The sequence below is a fragment of the Cherax quadricarinatus genome, unplaced genomic scaffold (assembly GCF_038502225.1).
Source record: "Cherax quadricarinatus isolate ZL_2023a unplaced genomic scaffold, ASM3850222v1 Contig17, whole genome shotgun sequence".
Lineage (NCBI taxonomy): Eukaryota > Metazoa > Arthropoda > Malacostraca > Decapoda > Parastacidae > Cherax > Cherax quadricarinatus.
The window spans coordinates 311,416-328,924 of record NW_027195043.1 but is presented as its reverse complement, the minus strand read 5'-3'; positions in this window follow the sequence as shown (position 1 = coordinate 328,924).

Here is a 17,509-nt window from a genome sequence, read left to right as displayed (position 1 = left end):
TGACAATTAAAGACTAGTGCAACATTTCAGTATCTTTATTCTGGATTTCGCCAGCCAGTGGCTTCTTCAGCCCAGTGTACAGAAAGGGGGAATTTGAGGACTAGAGATAATCAGTCCCACAGACTGGAGTCGATGTGTTCCATCAGTCTTTATGGACTCAGAGTTACGTGATTTACAATCTTGTTATTAAAGTTTCGTGAGTCATAAGATTTCATTTTGGTGATAGAGACATTTTGGATCTATAGTTGATCCTTTAAGTCAGGGTCACATTGCGTAAATTTGATCAATCTTGGACTGATCACAGACTCCAGGCTGAGAGACTGCTTATCACAACTCATCTTCCATCTCTCTCTACATTGGACTGAAGAAGCCACTGGCTGGCGAAACGTTTCTCATTCATTTTTCTGTCGGTTTTCTGAAAATTATTAATTTCCAGGACACTGAAGTCTCTGTGATAACAATTCAACTGACTATATTATCTTTTCCTCGCCATTACGACTGCTGCCTACAATCTATTCTCTGTATTTGGCCGAAAATAAATTAAACACATTTGCAACACTTTAGTATCTTTATCGAGGAAACGTTTCGCCACACAGTGCCTTCATCAGTCCAGAACAAAGGAGAATGAAGGTCAGAAGGAGTTTGAGACAATCAGTTCCTCAGCCATTTACCTACATGTTAGGCAAAAGGAAACAAGTGTAACTAATGTGACATTTTATTGTGGCAAGGTTTCGCTCTCCAGGCTTGACAAAGCTCCTGGAGAGCGAAACGTTGCTACAATAAAATGTCACATTAGTTGCATTTGTGCCCTTTTACCTAACACATTGTTGGTAATTCTGCCAACATTATTTCAATTTACCTCCATTAACTGAAGAAGCCTGCCGTGTAGGCGAAGCGTTTCATCAGTGAAGACACCCAAGTGATGGTCTGTTTTATTCTAGATTATCTATCATCTTTCTATGTAATTTGCATATAGTCTTATGTCATATTAGATCAATTGTGATAGATAAATAAGCTACAGTGTTTATATGATTGCACGACACTGTATAATAGATTCTTCTTTTTCTTGAGACAGCAGATTTTGCTCTCTTAAGACAACCGAGCAACAGGAATATGTGAATCACAATCCGACAAGAATACGCAGTCTCTCCACAGTTAACACATACAGGAGGTTTGGTTCAGAATGGATTATAATCAGCTGCACTGCAGACCAGGAATTCTGCTGGTGATCTGCAATATCTCTGCTACACGTCCCTCTCCACCTGGCGTTAGTATATAAGCGCCAGCCTCCTTGCCTATGGTCCAGAATCTCCACAACTACGGTGCTCTTCACACCAACTCCAAGGCTGAGGGACTGATTATCTCATCTTTTGTATATAGTTCTACTCTTTTCAAATTATGTCCTAGAATTTGTATTGATAAAGCCACTGGATGGCGAAACGTCTACAATGAAGATACCCAGATGTTGCACATGTATCTAAATATCATATTGTCGGTATTGCATACAATTCTTGTACAATATTTGGCTTGGTGGTCCAAGCACAAGCAATGTCTGCATTTTAGATAACTTGTTCATAGAATTGACAAGGTGATGAGTCAGACAATTGTATAGTACTTGGGCAACTTTTGTGGGAACGTTTCGCCAAACAGTGGCTTCCTCAGTCCAATACAGAGAATAATGATGATCAGAAGGAGTTTGAGGTAACCAGTTTCTCAGTCTGAAGTCGATGTGATCCCTCCTATCAAGATTGATGGACTGATCACATCCCTCCAGGCTGAGGGAATGATTGCCTCAAACTACTCCCGATCTTCACTCTTCTTTGTATTGGACTATGGAAGCCACTGGTGTTGCACAAGTGTCTAATTCATCCATGTCTGCACTGTTGGGAGCAATTCCCACAACTCTTAAGTGTTGTCCTGTTATATAAACTGTGGATGAAAGTTCTCGGCAGTCGAAGGTCAGTTTGGCAACCTTGCCTAAATAACGTCTCCGACCTCAGGTAGGGCAGACATAAGGTTTCAAACTACGGAACGGGTTTTATGTCTCACTCGCCATCGGCTCAAATCCCAACGGTTCCATAGTTTCTTTGCCATAAGTTTGGTGAGGGACATTTTGGAGCTGAACTGCTGCTTCAGAACAAGTGATGTGAAAGTTGTGATTCGCTTTACGGCGGCGGTCTGGAACCTAACCCGCCGTGTTAGCGAGGTAAAATACACAAATAACGCACACATAGGTATTGTGCTGTTTTGTTTAGAGAGGTATTCCTGTAATCATCTTCAACTCCCTGTTTCCCCAGCCACCACCGAGCTTAACAAGGGAAGGCTTAAACGTTGGCTAAAAGAAAGACCAAAGAAATGTCTTGCCCACCTACAGACCACAGGTGGGCAACACGCTGTGCCATAACGAAACGATCTCCCAGTGTTTCTACCGCATCCTCATTTCGTGTACACAGAACCATTTGTTTTCTGTGTTACAATATATTTCACTAGTAAAATCTGTTGATTTTATGGAGTCAGATGTTTTTTATGACTTGACGTACTGTTGGAGTGTGAGCAAAGTAACATTTATGAAGCGATTCAGGGAAACCAGTTAGCCAGACTTAGTGTAAAGGAATATAAGTAGGTGTACAATCACAACTATATTTTTATAAGTGGAACACTGAATATAAAGAATGAAAAACAATCAAAGCAGTACAACAAGTGTGTACTGAGACAGTGTTTCCCTGTGTGTAGTTTCATGACATGATTCCAGCTCTGAGCAGAGCGAAAAGTTGACCCATTAAATAATTTGATAAACAATTTCGCTTCAAAATCATGTGACCGATTTAAACACTTCAGTATTAACCATTCCATAATGAAAGAAATTGGTGATACATTCCTATTTCAGTGAGAAAGTTCTTGGTATCTCAAGATGTCTGAACTGCATCTAGTTTCATCTGCGCCTAAAAATCCCGTAACGACGAGAAGTTTTCAACTTAAGAGGACGGTTTTGCGCCTCGACCAGCGAGTCGAGATAATATATTCTCCTTTATAGATCCTTCGCTGCGATAGAGGAGCTTTTAGCAGAGTTTTGCTAAAATTAGTGTGTTTACAGAAAGTTTATTTGTCTTAGTTACTAATGATATTTGAGGATGCCTGATGATGCCTTTTGATGCCTGAAGGTGCCTGATGATGCCTTATGATGCCTGAGGGTGCCTGATGATGCCTCATGATGCCTCAGGGTGCCTGATGATACCTCATGATGCCTGAGGGTGCCTGATGATGCCTCATGATGCCTGAGGGTGCCTGATGATGCCTCATGATGCCTGAGGATGCCTCATGATGCCTCATGATGCCTGAGGATGCCTGATAATGCCTCATGATGCCTCAGGGTGCCTGATGATGCCTGAGGATGCCTGATGCCTCTTGATGCCTGAGGATGCCTGCTGATGCCTGATAATGCCTCATGGTGCCTCATGAAGCCTTATGATGCCTGAGGGTGCCTGATGATGCCTCATAATGCCTGAGGATGCCTGATGATGCTTCATGATGCCTGAGGGTGCCTGATGATGCCTGATGATGCCTGAGGGTGCCTGACGATGCCTGATGATGCCTGAGGGTGCCTGATGATGTCTCATGATGCCTGAGGGTGCCTGATGATGCCTCATGATGCCTGAGGGTGCCTGATGATGCCTGAGGGTGCCTGATGATGCCTCGTGATGCCTGAGGGCGCCTGATGATGCCTCATGATGCCTCATGGTGCGTCATGATGCCTCATGATGCCTCATCATGATGCATCATCAGGCACCCTCAGGCATGATGCCTGAGGGTGCCTGATGATGCCTCATGATGCCTGAGGATGCCTGATGATGCCTCATGACGCCTGAGGGTGCCTGATGATGCCTGATGATGCCTTAGGGTGCCTGATGACGCCTGATGATGCCTGAGGGTGCCTGATGATGCCTGATGATGCCTGAGGGTGCCTGATGATGCCTGAGGGTGCCTGATGATGCCTCTTGATGCCTGAGGATGCCTGATGATGCCTCGTGATGCCTGAGGGCGCCTGATGATGCCTGAGTATGCCTCATGGTGCCTCATGATGCCTCATGATGCCTGAGGGTGCCTGATGATGCCTCATGATGCCTGAGGATGCCTGATGATGCCTGATGATGCCTGAGGGTGCCTGATGATGCCTGATGATGCCTGACGATGCCTGATGATGCCTCATGATGCCTGAGGGTGCCTGATGATGCCTGATGATGCCTGAGGGTGCCTGATGATGCCTGATGATGCCTGACGGTGCCTGATGATGTGTCATGATGCCTGAGGGTGCCTGATAATGCCTCATGATGACTGAGGGTGCCTAATGATGCCTCATGATGCCTGAGGATGTCTGATGATGCCTCGTGATGCCTGATGGCGCCTGATGATGCCTCATGATGCCTGAGGGTGCCTGATGATGCCTCATGATGCCTGAGGGTGCCTGATGATGCCTCATGATGCCTGAGGGTGACTGATGATGCCTCATGATGCCTGAGGGTGCCTGATGATGCACCATGATGCCTAAGGGTGCCTGATGATGCCTCATGATGCCTGAGCGTGCCTGATGATGCCTGAGGGTGCCTGATGATGCCTCATGATGCCTGAGGGTGCCTGATGATGCCTGATGATGGCTGAGGGTGCCTGATGATGCCTGAGGGTGCCTGATGATGTCTCATGATGCCTGAGGGTGCCTGATGATGCCTCCTTATGCCTGAGGGTGCCTGATGATGCCTGAGGGTGCCTGATGATGCCTCATGATGCCTGAGGATGCCTGATGATGCCTCGTGATCCCTGAGGGCGCCTGATGATGCCTCATGATGCCTCATGGTGCCTCATGATGCCTCATGATGCCTGAGGGTGCCTGATGATGCCTCATGATGCCTGAGGATGCCTGATGATGCCTCATGATGCTTGAGGGTGCCTGATGATGCCTGATGATGCCTGAGGGTGCCTGATGATGCCTGATGATGCCTGAGGGTGCCTGATGATGCCTCATGATGCCTGAGGGTGCCTGAGGGTGCCTGATGATGCCTCATGATGCCTGAGGATGCCTGATGATGCCTCGTGATGCCTGAAGGCGCCTGATGATGCCTGATGATGCCTCATGGTGCCTCATGATGCCTCATGATGCCTGAGGGTGCCTGATGATGCCTCATGATGCCTGAGGATGCCTGATGATGCCTGATGATGCCTGAGGGTGCCTGATGATGCCTGATGATGCCTGAGGATGCCTGAGGGTGCCTGATGATGCCTGATGATGCCTCGTGATGCCTGAGGGCGCCTGATGATGCCTCATGATGCCTCATGGTGCCTCATTATGCCTCATGATGCCTGAGGGTGCCTGATGATGCCTCATGATGCCTGAGGGGTGCCTGATGATGCCTGATGATGCCTGAGGGTGCCTGATGATGCCTCATGATGCCTGAGGGTGCCTGATGATGCCTCATGATGCCTGAGGGTGCCTGATGATGCCTGAGGGTGCCTGATGATGCCTCATGATGCCTGAGGGTGCCTGATGATGCCTGATGATGGCTGAGGGAGCCTGATGATGCCTGATGATGCCTGAGGGTGCCTGATGATGTTTCATGATGCCTGAGGGTGCTTGATGCCTGATGATGCCTGAGGGTGCCTGATGATGCCTCATGATGCCTGAGGGTGCCTGATGATGCCTGATGATGCCTGAGGGTGCCTGATGATGCCTGAGGGTGCCTGATGATGCCTGATGATGCCTGAGGGTGCCTGATGATGCCTTAGGGTGCCTGATGATGCCTCATGATGCCTGAGGATGCCTGATGATGCCTCGTGATGCCTGAGGGCGCCTGATGATGCCTCATGATGCCTCATGGTGCCTCATGATGCCTCATGATGCCTGAGGATGCCTGATGATGCCTCATGACGCCTGAGGGTGCCTGATGATGCCTCTTGATTCCTGAGGATGCCTGATGATGCCTCGTGATGCCTGAGGGTGCCTGATGATGCCTGAGGGTGCCTGATGATGCCTCTTGATTCCTGAGGATGCCTGATGATGCCTCGTGATGCCTGAGGGCGCCTGATGATGCCTGAGTATGCCTCATGGTGCCTCATGATGCCTCCTGATGCCTGAGGGTGCCTGATGATGCCTCATGATGCCTGAGGATGCCTGATGATGCCTGATGATGCCTGAGGGTGCCTGATGATGCCTGATGATGCCTGACGATGCCTGATGATGCCTCATGATGCCTGAGGGTGCCTGATGATGCCTGATGATGCCTGAGGGTGCCTGATGATGCCTGATGATGCTTGACGGTGCCTGATGATGTCTCATGATGCCTGAGGGTGCCTGATAATGCCTCATGATGACTGAGGGTGCCTAATGATGCCTCATGATGCCTGAGGATGTCTGATGATGCCTCGCGATGCCTGATGGCGCCTGATGATGCCTCATGATGCCTGAGGGTGCCTGATGATGCCTCATGATGCCTGAGGGTGCCTGATGATGCCTCATGATGCCTGAGGGTGACTGATGATGCCTCATGATGCCTGAGGGTGCCTGATGATGCACCATGATGCCTGAGGGTGCCTGATGATGCCTCATGATGCCTGAGGGTGCCTGATGATGCCTCATGATGCCTGAGGGTGCCTGACGATGCACCATGATGCCTGAGGGTGCCTGATGATGCCTCATGATGCCTGAGGGTGCCTGATGATGCCTCATGATGCCTGAGGGTGACTGATGATGCCTCATGATGCCTGAGGGTGCCTGATGATGCACCATGATGCCTGAGGGTGCCTGATGATGCCTCATGATGCCTGAGGGTGCCTGATGATGCCTCATGATGCCTGAGGGTGCCTGACGATGCACCATGATGCCTGAGGGTGCCTGATGATGCCTGAGGGTGCCTGATGATGCCTCATGATGCCTGACGGTGCCTGATGCCTTATGATGCCTGAATGTGCCTGATGATGCCTCATGATGCCTGAGGGTGCCTGATGATGCCTCATGATGCCTGAGGGTGCCTGATGATGCCTCATGATGCCTGAGGGTGCCTGATGATGCCTCATGATGCCTGAGGGTGCCTGATGATGCCTCAGTCAGGTAAAAGCTACTTCACTTCTCTGTAACCTCAGCTACACCAGCACCATATCAATCATAACTGCTTACCTCATTTTCCGGCATATAAGGCGCACAAGTATGCAAGACAGGCACTTGTGAAGTAACATTAGTAAACAACTGCTAAAGCATAACCCAAAACATTCTATACATTCTTGCGCATTCACTTACAACCTAAAATCATTATAACTGATTCAGAGATGAATAAACACCACCTGATACTTGCTGGCGACTTCAACGTAAACCTTATACAAGTAGCTGACTCTGACCTTGATGATATAAGGACAAGGGGTGATTTTCCATGAATTTTTGCGGGAAAAAAGGTGCGCCTTATATGCAGGAAAATACGGTAACAGCACACACCCACGGATTGGGACGAAAATGAACGTTACAAGCAAAATCATATTGCCAGATTAAACATGTTAAAATATAACAATACTGTCACCTAGGATAACAGTATTGTCACCTAGGATAACATTACTGTCACCTAGGATAACAGTATTGTCACCTAGGATAACAGTATTGTCACCTAGGATAACATTACTGTCACCTAGGATAACAGTATTGTCACCTAGGATAACAGTATTGTCACCTAGGATAATAGTATTGTCACCTAGGATAGCAGTACTGTCACCTAGGATAACAGTATTGTCACCTAGGATAACAGTATTGTCACCTAGGATAATAGTATTGTCACCTAGGATAGCAGTACTGTCACCTACGATAACAGTATTGTCACCTAGGATAACAGTACTGTCACCTAGGATAACAGTATTGTCACCTAGGATAACAGTACTGTCACCTAGGATAACAGTATTGTCACCTACGGTAACAGTATTGTCACCTACGGTAACAGTATTATCTCCTACGGGAACAGTATTGTCACTTACGGTAACAGTATTGTCACCTACGGTAACAGTATTGTCACCTACGGTAACAGTATTGTCACCTAGGATAGTACTGTCATCTAGGATAACAGTATTGTCACCTAGGATAATACAGTCACCTAGGATAGCAATATAGTCACCAAGGATAACAATACAAACACCTAGGATAACAATACATTCACCTAGGATAACAATACAGTCACCTAGGATAATACAGTCACCTAGGATAACAGTATTGTTACCAAGGATAATACTGTCACCTGTCACGACCTTATACACGCCATATTCCATGCACATCTTCGAGTATGCAGCGCCAGTACGGAACTCGTATCTGCTTAAGCATATAAAGAAGCTGGAAAAAGTGCCAAGGTTTACAACGAAACTAGTCCCAGAACCGAGGGAGGTTCAAAGGAGGTTAGGAAAACTAAATCTGACAACGTTAGAGCACAGTAGGATCAGAGATATGATTGCAACATACAAAATATTCAGATGGAGTGACAGAATGGATAGGGTCTTGTTTGGAAGTATAAAGCACAGATGAGTCACAGATGTCAGAACGTAGTACTTTAGTCATAGAGTTGTCAGGAAATGGAATGACCTAGGTATCGAAGCCATGGAGGCAGAATCCATACATAGCTTTCAGAGCAGGTATTAGCTCATGCAGCCAGATGAGGAAATGGGGGAACCAGTAGCGCAAAGCAGAAAGACAGGGTCAAGTGAGGGAAAAGTTCAATAGATAGGAATAGCTAGGGAGTATATAGTAACAATAGTTTCATTGCCGGCTACTTGTTAAGGTAGGGTAAGTCCAGCTCCCGCTATTCCCGCCTTTTTTCCCCCTCCCCGAAAGTGATGGTTTGCTTGCGGCTACTTGTTAAGGTAGGGTAAGTCCAGCTCCCGCCTTTTTTCCCCCACCCCTAAAGTGATAGTTTGATTGCAGGCTGCTTGTTAAGGTAGGGTCAGTCTAGCTCCCGTTATCCCTTCCCCTCCTCCTTCCCCCCTCCCCTGAAAGGTGACGTGTGGGGCTCCGGTCCAAACAGTAATCACTAGACTCACAGCTCCCAGCACTACTGTAAGTACATGCCTGCCTTGTATTCTAGTGGATTTATTGGTTGAAAGCTTCACTTTTGACCAATAATAAATTTAGTCCTTTCAGTCTTGCTCTAAGTTGACTGTTGTAATAATCACCATATCTTTTAGGTATTGTACTTATCATGGAGAGTGATTTCTTAAGCAGTGGGTAACCTGTCTATCTTTCCAGCTTGGATGACAGAGAGGGTCACCTGCCAATCAACGAGCAGAACTGATGGAGATGGACTAACGTCCTGAGACTTCCCCTTTTTGGATTTAATTACCTGTGCACTTGTATGAAATTGCAGGACGTAACCCCTCATCATTGCAGTGGTAAAGAACCTGGTATCCTGTTATCGGGATATAATACTCAAGGTTATACTGTGAAGAACTAGCCAGTGGGTTATAACCAACACCTGCGACCCCCCCCCCCATCATCGGCAACGGCTACGATTTCAACAACACTGTGTCACCAACACCAGACACCCAAGTTTTAAATTAGCGTTGAATTCAGTTATCATTTATATTTTTCATTTTTCATTTTCTTTAATGTAGGATTAATATTTCATATTTAAGTGTTTTATATTTTATATTTTCTATATAATAAAGTGTTTATGTTTGTCTGTTATTTCTTTTTCTATTCATTAATTTTCTTGAGGAGGAGCCAGCCTTGGTAATACTGTCTGAAGTTGTTACAGGGCTGAGTAAGCCTTGACAGGCCAGGAGTTGAGAATTTACCCCTGCAACAAGAATTAGGTAAGTACATACATGAAAGAATGAGACATTAGTGCAATATCTGGTAATCTTCTATACAGATTCCCAAATATTGCACACGTGTCCCGTAACTCGATCGGTAGCGCACTCACCTCACACACTGAGGTCCGGAGTTCGAATCTCCGGTACGGCTGGAAAACAGGGACGTGTTTCCATAAGACACCTGCTATCTATGTTGACTCATCAGTATAAAATGGGTACCTGTGTGTTAGTGGACTGGTGTGGGTCGCATTCTGGAACGAAACTGACCTAATTTGCCCGAAATGCTCAGCATAACAAGCGGCTTTCTGTATAGTAGTAAGTCATTAATGTCAGCTATGGTCTGTATACCTTGTACATGTACTGGTAGAAAAGATATTATTCAACTTGTCGGTAGTCCCTGTGTGTATATAAAATACACATTGATTACCTACAAGATGAATAGTGGCAAGTCAGAAAGCTGTGTATGATACAGAAACAGTGAAATATATAAGTATCGAAGGCAGCAGCAGTGAGAGGAGTACGGTAGCCAGGAGGCGGCGGGAGACATGTCATTCAATACTCTGAAAATGTTGCCACATACAAGATCTTCCAAGGAGAGCAGTCGAGTTGCAGGGTAAGAGGAAATTTAACGAAATTTAACGAAAATAATAATCACGAACGTCGGTGAATAACTGAAGGTGAATAAAATGGCTCTTTTCACTACTTTAAGCCCTTTTGAGGCCTAGTTCAAAGGCCTTTTGTGTATCCATTTGCTCTTAAGCTACCGTCTACTGGATGAATAAGGGGTACAATAAACTAGCCTCTTCGGCGGCAAAATCTAAATCAACACAAATATAAAATCGGCTATGACATGGTGATACTGACAATCTTTGAAAAATGACGCGAGTTGTTGCTTCTCTCCTTAACGACTGATGAAGCCACTTGTGTTGTGTCCTGAACTCTGCACAAGTGTTATTTTCCATAATATAAAATCGAAAGCTGCAGGACAATTCTTAACTTCCCTCTACGTAGTGATTTTGCAAGTCACTGAGAGACACGTCTGACGTGACAAAGCTTCCAACGTTGTCCAACAAAAGCTTGAACATGATAATGGTTAAATTGAGATACATGCGCAACATCTGGGTATCTTTATTGTAGACGTTTCGCCATCCAGTGGTTTTATCAATACAAATTCCAGGACATAACTTGAAGACAGGAGAACTATGTACAGAAGATGAGGTAATCAGTCCCTCAACCTTGGAGTTGGTGCGAAGAGCACCGTAGTCGTGGAGATTCTGAAGCAGAAGCAAGGCGCCTGACGCTTATATAGTAACGTCAGGTGGAAATGGGACGTGTAGCAGACGAGGGCATAGTCACTGGTAGGCGGGATTCCCCAGTGGAAGTAGGTCCTACCCAAAGAGATGGGTTAGTTGTAGTAGTAGTCGTGAAGGTTATGTACATGTCCTCAGAACCAAGATTCCATGATGTTGCAGTGTCTGACAAGTTGTACAAGAATGGTTGTGAAGACTTACTCAGCCCTGTAACAACTTCAGACAGTATTACCAAGGCTGGCTCCTCCTCGGGAAAATTAATGAAGAGAAAAAGAAATAATAACAGAAAAACATAAACACTTTATTATATAGAAAATATAAAATATAAAACACTTAAATATGAAATATTGATCCTACATTAAAGAAAATGAAAAATGAAAAATATAAATGATAACTGAATTCAACGCTAATATATCAATGTAAAACTTGGGTGTCTGGTGTTGGTGACACTGCTTGTTGTTGAAATCGTAGCCGTTGCTAATGACGGGGGGAAGGGTCGCAGGTGTTGATGACAACCCACCGGCTCGTTCTTCACAGATTTTCTAACCGTCAATAATCCGTCCAGATGACAAGAAAGCAGGTTGTTTTCCAATGCAATGATGAGGGGTTATATCCTGCTACGTGCATACACAAACAGGTAAGTGGATAAAAAATTTGGGACGTCTCAGAACGTTAGTCCGTCTCCTTCAAATCTACTCCTTGGTTGGCAGGTGACCATCTCTGTCATTTCAAGCTGTAAAGAGAAACAGATTACCCACTGCTTTAGAAATCACTCTCCATGATAAGTACAATACCTAAAAGATGTGGTGATTATTAAAACATTTTAACCTATCAAGACTGAAAGGACTAAGTTAATTATTGGTCAAAAGTGAAGCTTTCAACCAATAAGTCCACTAAAATATGATCAGGCATGTATTTACAGTAGTGCTGGGAGCTGTGAGTCGAGTGATTACTGTTTGATCGGAGCCCCACACGTCACCTTTCGGGGGGGGGGGGGGGGAAGAGGGAGGGGAAGGGAATAGCGGGAGCTAGACTGACCCTACCTTAACAAGCAGCCAGCAATCAAACTATTGTTACTATACACTCCCTCGCTACTCCTATCTATTGAACTTTTCCCTCACAATGGTATATAATACCGACAAGATGAAATTGCAATGAAGATACCCAGATGTTGCACATGTGTCTCAATTTCATCTTGTCGGTATTGTATACCATTCTTATACATGATAATGGTAAACAATAGCATTAAGTTGGTAAGATACGTAAGTAAAATACTTCAGTAAAGCACATGTTTTACTTATCAATAAAATCTTGTCCTGAAGCTTGTGTCTGACTAGAAAGAACTGAGAAATGATTATGAAAGGACTAGGAGAGGAAGGCAGAGCGAAATTCACAAATTTAAGAAATGTCAAGAAAAAACTATGGACTGTCTCAGTCGTATGTGGAAAATCATTAAACCATCTGAGACATAATGATGGTCCAAGAAGGTCCGAAACCTCATTTAAAGTACTAGTTTGCAAATTCTAGGTTAGCTGGAAAGTGTTCTAGCAACGATATTGTGAGAATTAGTCTTCGTGATTGTAAACGAAAGTAGACTGGCTTCGGCCAGTGAATCTGATGCAGTGCTCCTTCCTTCGTGAGTGGATGTGACCTGGACCTGACTAGCTTAGGCCAGTAGTCCTGCTGCAGTGCTGCTCCTTCCTGAAGTTATGTCAAATTAGTAGCGGACTACAAAGTTACTCGAGATCTGTGCTACTAATGCGTGTTTGGTGCATGTTAAAACTGGTCCGTGAACCTGGTCCGTGAAGCTGGTCCGTGAAACTGGTCCGTGAAGCTGGTGCGTGAAGCTTTTAAAATATTAGAATGCTGGTAAGAATAAAACTATGTTGTTTTATAAATGAATTTGAAAAATTATCAGTGTTCGCACAAGACCCAATTAAAACAGGTTTAATAACGATAGAAATAAAACTGGAATACTGATTCAGGGAACAAAACACGAATAAATCTGGCGAATATACTAAAAGAGGGACTGAAAGTAACACGGAACAATAAGAATGAAGCAACATCATATCAACTGGGACGTTAACAGCAGCAGAATGACCAGAATATTGCAACTAGATTGAGCAGCCAAGTTGCAAAACAAGTTTTATTGATAACATTTCTCTGTGTCGAGTTTATGAAGTCTTTAGTGTTTCCATGCATGTATATGGGGGTAAATTAAATACTGACACGATGGAAAAATAGGCACAATTGCAGTACAGTGCGATTCTTTGTTGACAACGTTTCGCCCATAAAGTAGGCTGTATCAAGTCACACACAGATCTACCTGAGCAGAGAGTACATATGTATATATAGGGAGAGCAGTGACGCGAAGGAGTGCTATACTCCCTATATATGTACTCACGTACTCTGTTGTGACTTATTAAAGCCCATTTTATGGGCGAAACGAAGTCACAACAGAGTACGTGAGTACATATATAGGGAGCATAGTACCCCTTTGCGTCACTACTCTCACTATATGTACTTGTGTACTTTTTGCTCAGGAAGATCCGTGTGTGACTTGATAAAGCCCACTGTCTGGGCGAAACGTTGTCAATAAAGGATCACATACTGCATTTCTGTCTACTTTTCTTGTAGACTACGAAGTTCTACAAAACTAAATGCAAATCCAGAAAACTTATGCAGCTAGTGTCTGTATTCTTGTCCGCATTTCACCATTTTCATTCAGTTGAACCTGAGAAAATGTACTTGAAGTTCCTGCCCTTGGAGAACATATGCTAGAAAGGCTAATTAATAGTCTATTTCGACCGAAACATCGTCACAAGTTTCCATCTCATGTGCGGGTTCAATAACCCGCACGTATGTGCATTGTTCCAGTTATGGAATTGTACTTTGTTATTGAAGATAGACTGTTTAATTCTCGAAGTCTAAATGAGAACGTCAACAGGAACTTTGATGCAATAAATCAATGAGACACTTGATGCTGAGGCTCTAATGAGTGGCACCGTGGCTTGGTAGATAAAGCTCTCGCTTCACACGGTGAGGGTCGGGGTTCGATTCCCGGCGAGGGTAGAAACATTGGACGTGTTTCCTTACACCAGTTGTCTATGCTCACCCATCAGTAAAATGGGTACCTGAGTGTTAGTGGACTGGTGTGGGTCGCATCCTGGGACAAAACTGACCTAATTTGTGGGAAATGCTCAGCATAACAAGCGACTTTCTATATAGTAGTATGTCATTGGTGTCAGCTATGGTCTGTATACATTGTACATGTACTTGTAGAAATAGATATCATCATCATAGCTCAGAGGGACGAAAGACAGAAAAATACAGAGGGTGTGGTACTGGGGGTGATATAGTGAAACTACGTCAGGAGGCATTTTCCCATGTATAGATCGCTTCCCCGAGGTAAACTCGAGGAAAACTTTCTTAGAAGACACCCCATTGGGGAAAATACCCCAATTCCTACAACCCAGGGATTGGGAAACTCCTGGGTTGGAAGTATGTCCAGCGCCACCTGCATCCTTAGTCCCCTCTCCCACTTAGTTGTATTATGTCGGTAGAATTATCAACAATATGTTACGTCAAAGGACACAGGTGGAACTAGTGTGATTTTTTATTGTTGCAACGTTTCGCTCTCCAGGAACTTTGCAAAGGCTTGACAAAGCTCCTGGAGGGCGAAACGTTGTCACAATAAAATTTCACATTAGTTGCACGTATATCCTTTTACCAAATATATCGTCTGTATTTCTACCAACATTGTCTTGTCTATATGAATGCTAACATTCCACTACATTCTACATACGAGCCTATCACATTCCACTTACATTACATTTCCGTCTCACCTTTCTGGGTTTCAATGACCCCTTTCCCCTTACTTTCTACAATATTGATGGACTGGACACATCAACTCCAGATTTAGGGATTGATTACCTCAAACTCCTACTCTCCTTACATCTTTCTGATTTGTATTGGACTGATGAAGTCAGTCACTGTGGCGAAACGTTTCCTCAATAAAGATTCCCATATGTTGCATAAAACTGGGATGCTTAAATGTGCGTGGATGTAGTGCGGATGACAAGAAACAGATGATTGCTGATGTTATGAATGAAAAGAAGTTGGATGTCCTGGCCCTAAGCGAAACAAAGCTGAAGGGGGTAGGAGAGTTTCAGTGGGGGGAAATAAATGGCATTAAATCTGGAGTATCTGAGAGAGTTAGAGCAAAGGAAGGGGTAGCAGTAATGTTAAATGATCAGTTATGGAAGGAGAAAAGAGAATATGAATGTGTAAATTCAAGAATTATGTGGATTAAAGTAAAGGTTGGATGCGAGAAGTGGGTCATAATAAGCGTGTATGCACCTGGAGAAGAGAGGAATGCAGAGGAGAGAGAGAGATTTTGGGAGATGTTAAGTGAATGTATAGGAGCCTTTGAACCAAGTGAGAGAGTAATTGTGGTAGGGGACCTGAATGCTAAAGTAGGAGAAACTTTTAGAGAGGGTGTGGTAGGTAAGTTTGGGGTGCCAGGTGTAAATGATAATGGGAGCCCTTTGATTGAACTTTGTATAGAAAGGGGTTTAGTTATAGGTAATACATATTTTAAGAAAAAGAGGATAAATAAGTATACAAGATATGATGTAGGCCGAAATGACAGTAGTTTGTTGGATTATGTATTGGTAGATAAAAGACTGTTGAGTAGACTTCAGGATGTACATGTTTATAGAGGGGCCACAGATATATCAGATCACTTTCTAGTTGTAGCTACACTGAGAGTAAAAGGTAGATGGGATACAAGGACAATAGAAGCATCAGGGAAGAGAGAGGTGAAGGTTTATAAACTAAAAGAGGAGGCAGTTAGGGTAAGATATAAACAGCTATTGGAGGATAGATGGGCTAATGAGAGCATAGGCAATGGGGTCGAAGAGGTATGGGGTAGGTTTAAAAATGTAGTGTTAGAGTGTTCAGCAGAAGTTTGTGGTTACAGGAAAGTGGGTGCAGGAGGGAAGAGGAGCGATTGGTGGAATGATGATGTAAAGAGAGTAGTAAGGGAGAAAAAGTTAGCATATGAGAAGTTTATACAAAGTAGAAGTGATGCAAGGAGGGAAGAGTATATGGAGAAAAATAGAGAGGTTAAGAGAGTGGTGAAGCAATGTAAAAAGAGAGCAAATGAGAGAGTGGGTGAGATGTTATCAACAAATTTTGTTGAAAATAAGAAAAAGTTTTGGAGTGAGATTAACAAGTTAAGAAAGCCTAGAGAACAAATGGATTTGTCAGTTAAAAATAGGAGAGGAGAGTTATTAAATGGAGAGTTAGAGGTATTGGGAAGATGGAGGGAATATTTTGAGGAATTGTTAAATGTTGATGAAGATAGGGAAGCTGTGATTTCGTGTATAGGGCAAGGAGGAATAACATCTTGTAGGAGTGAGGAAGAGCCAATTGTGAGTGTGGGGGAAGTTCGTGAGGCAGTAGGTAAAATGAAAGGGGGTAAGGCAGCCGGGATTGATGGGATAAAGATAGAAATGTTAAAAGCAGGTGGGGATATAGTTTTGGAGTGGTTGGTGCAATTATTTAATAAATGTATGGAAGAGGGTAAGGTACCTAGGGATTGGCAGAGAGCATGCATAGTTCCTTTGTATAAAGGCAAAGGGGATAAAAGAGAGTGCAAAAATTATAGGGGGATAAGTCTGTTGAGTATACCTGGTAAAGTGTATGGTAGAGTTATAATTGAAAGAATTAAGAGTAAGACGGAGAATAGGATAGCAGATGAACAAGGAGGCTTTAGGAAAGGTAGGGGGTGTGTGGACCAGGTGTTTACAGTGAAACATATAAGGGAACAGTATTTAGATAAGGCTAAAGAGGTCTTTGAGGCATTTATGAATTTGGAAAAGGCTTATGACAGGGTGGATAGGGGGGCAATGTGGCAGATGTTGCAAGTGTATGGTGTAGGAGGTAGGTTACTGAAAGCAGTGAAGAGTTTTTACGAGGATAGTGAGGCTCAAGTTAGAGTATGTAGGAAAGAGGGAAATTTTTTCCCAGTAAAAGTAGGCCTTAGACAAGGATGTGTGATGTCGCCGTGGTTGTTTAATATATTTATAGATGGGGTTGTAAGAGAAGTAAATGCGAGGGTATTGGCAAGAGGCGTGGAGTTAAAAGATAAAGAATCACACACAAAGTGGGAGTTGTCACAGCTGCTCTTTGCTGATGACACTGTGCTCTTGGGAGATTCTGAAGAGAAGTTGCAGAGATTGGTGGATGAATTTGGTAGGGTGTGCAAAAGAAGAAAATTAAAAGTGAATACAGGAAAGAGTAAGGTTATGTGGATAACAAAAAGATTAGGTGATGAAAGATTGGATATCAGATTGGAGGGAGAGAGTATGGAG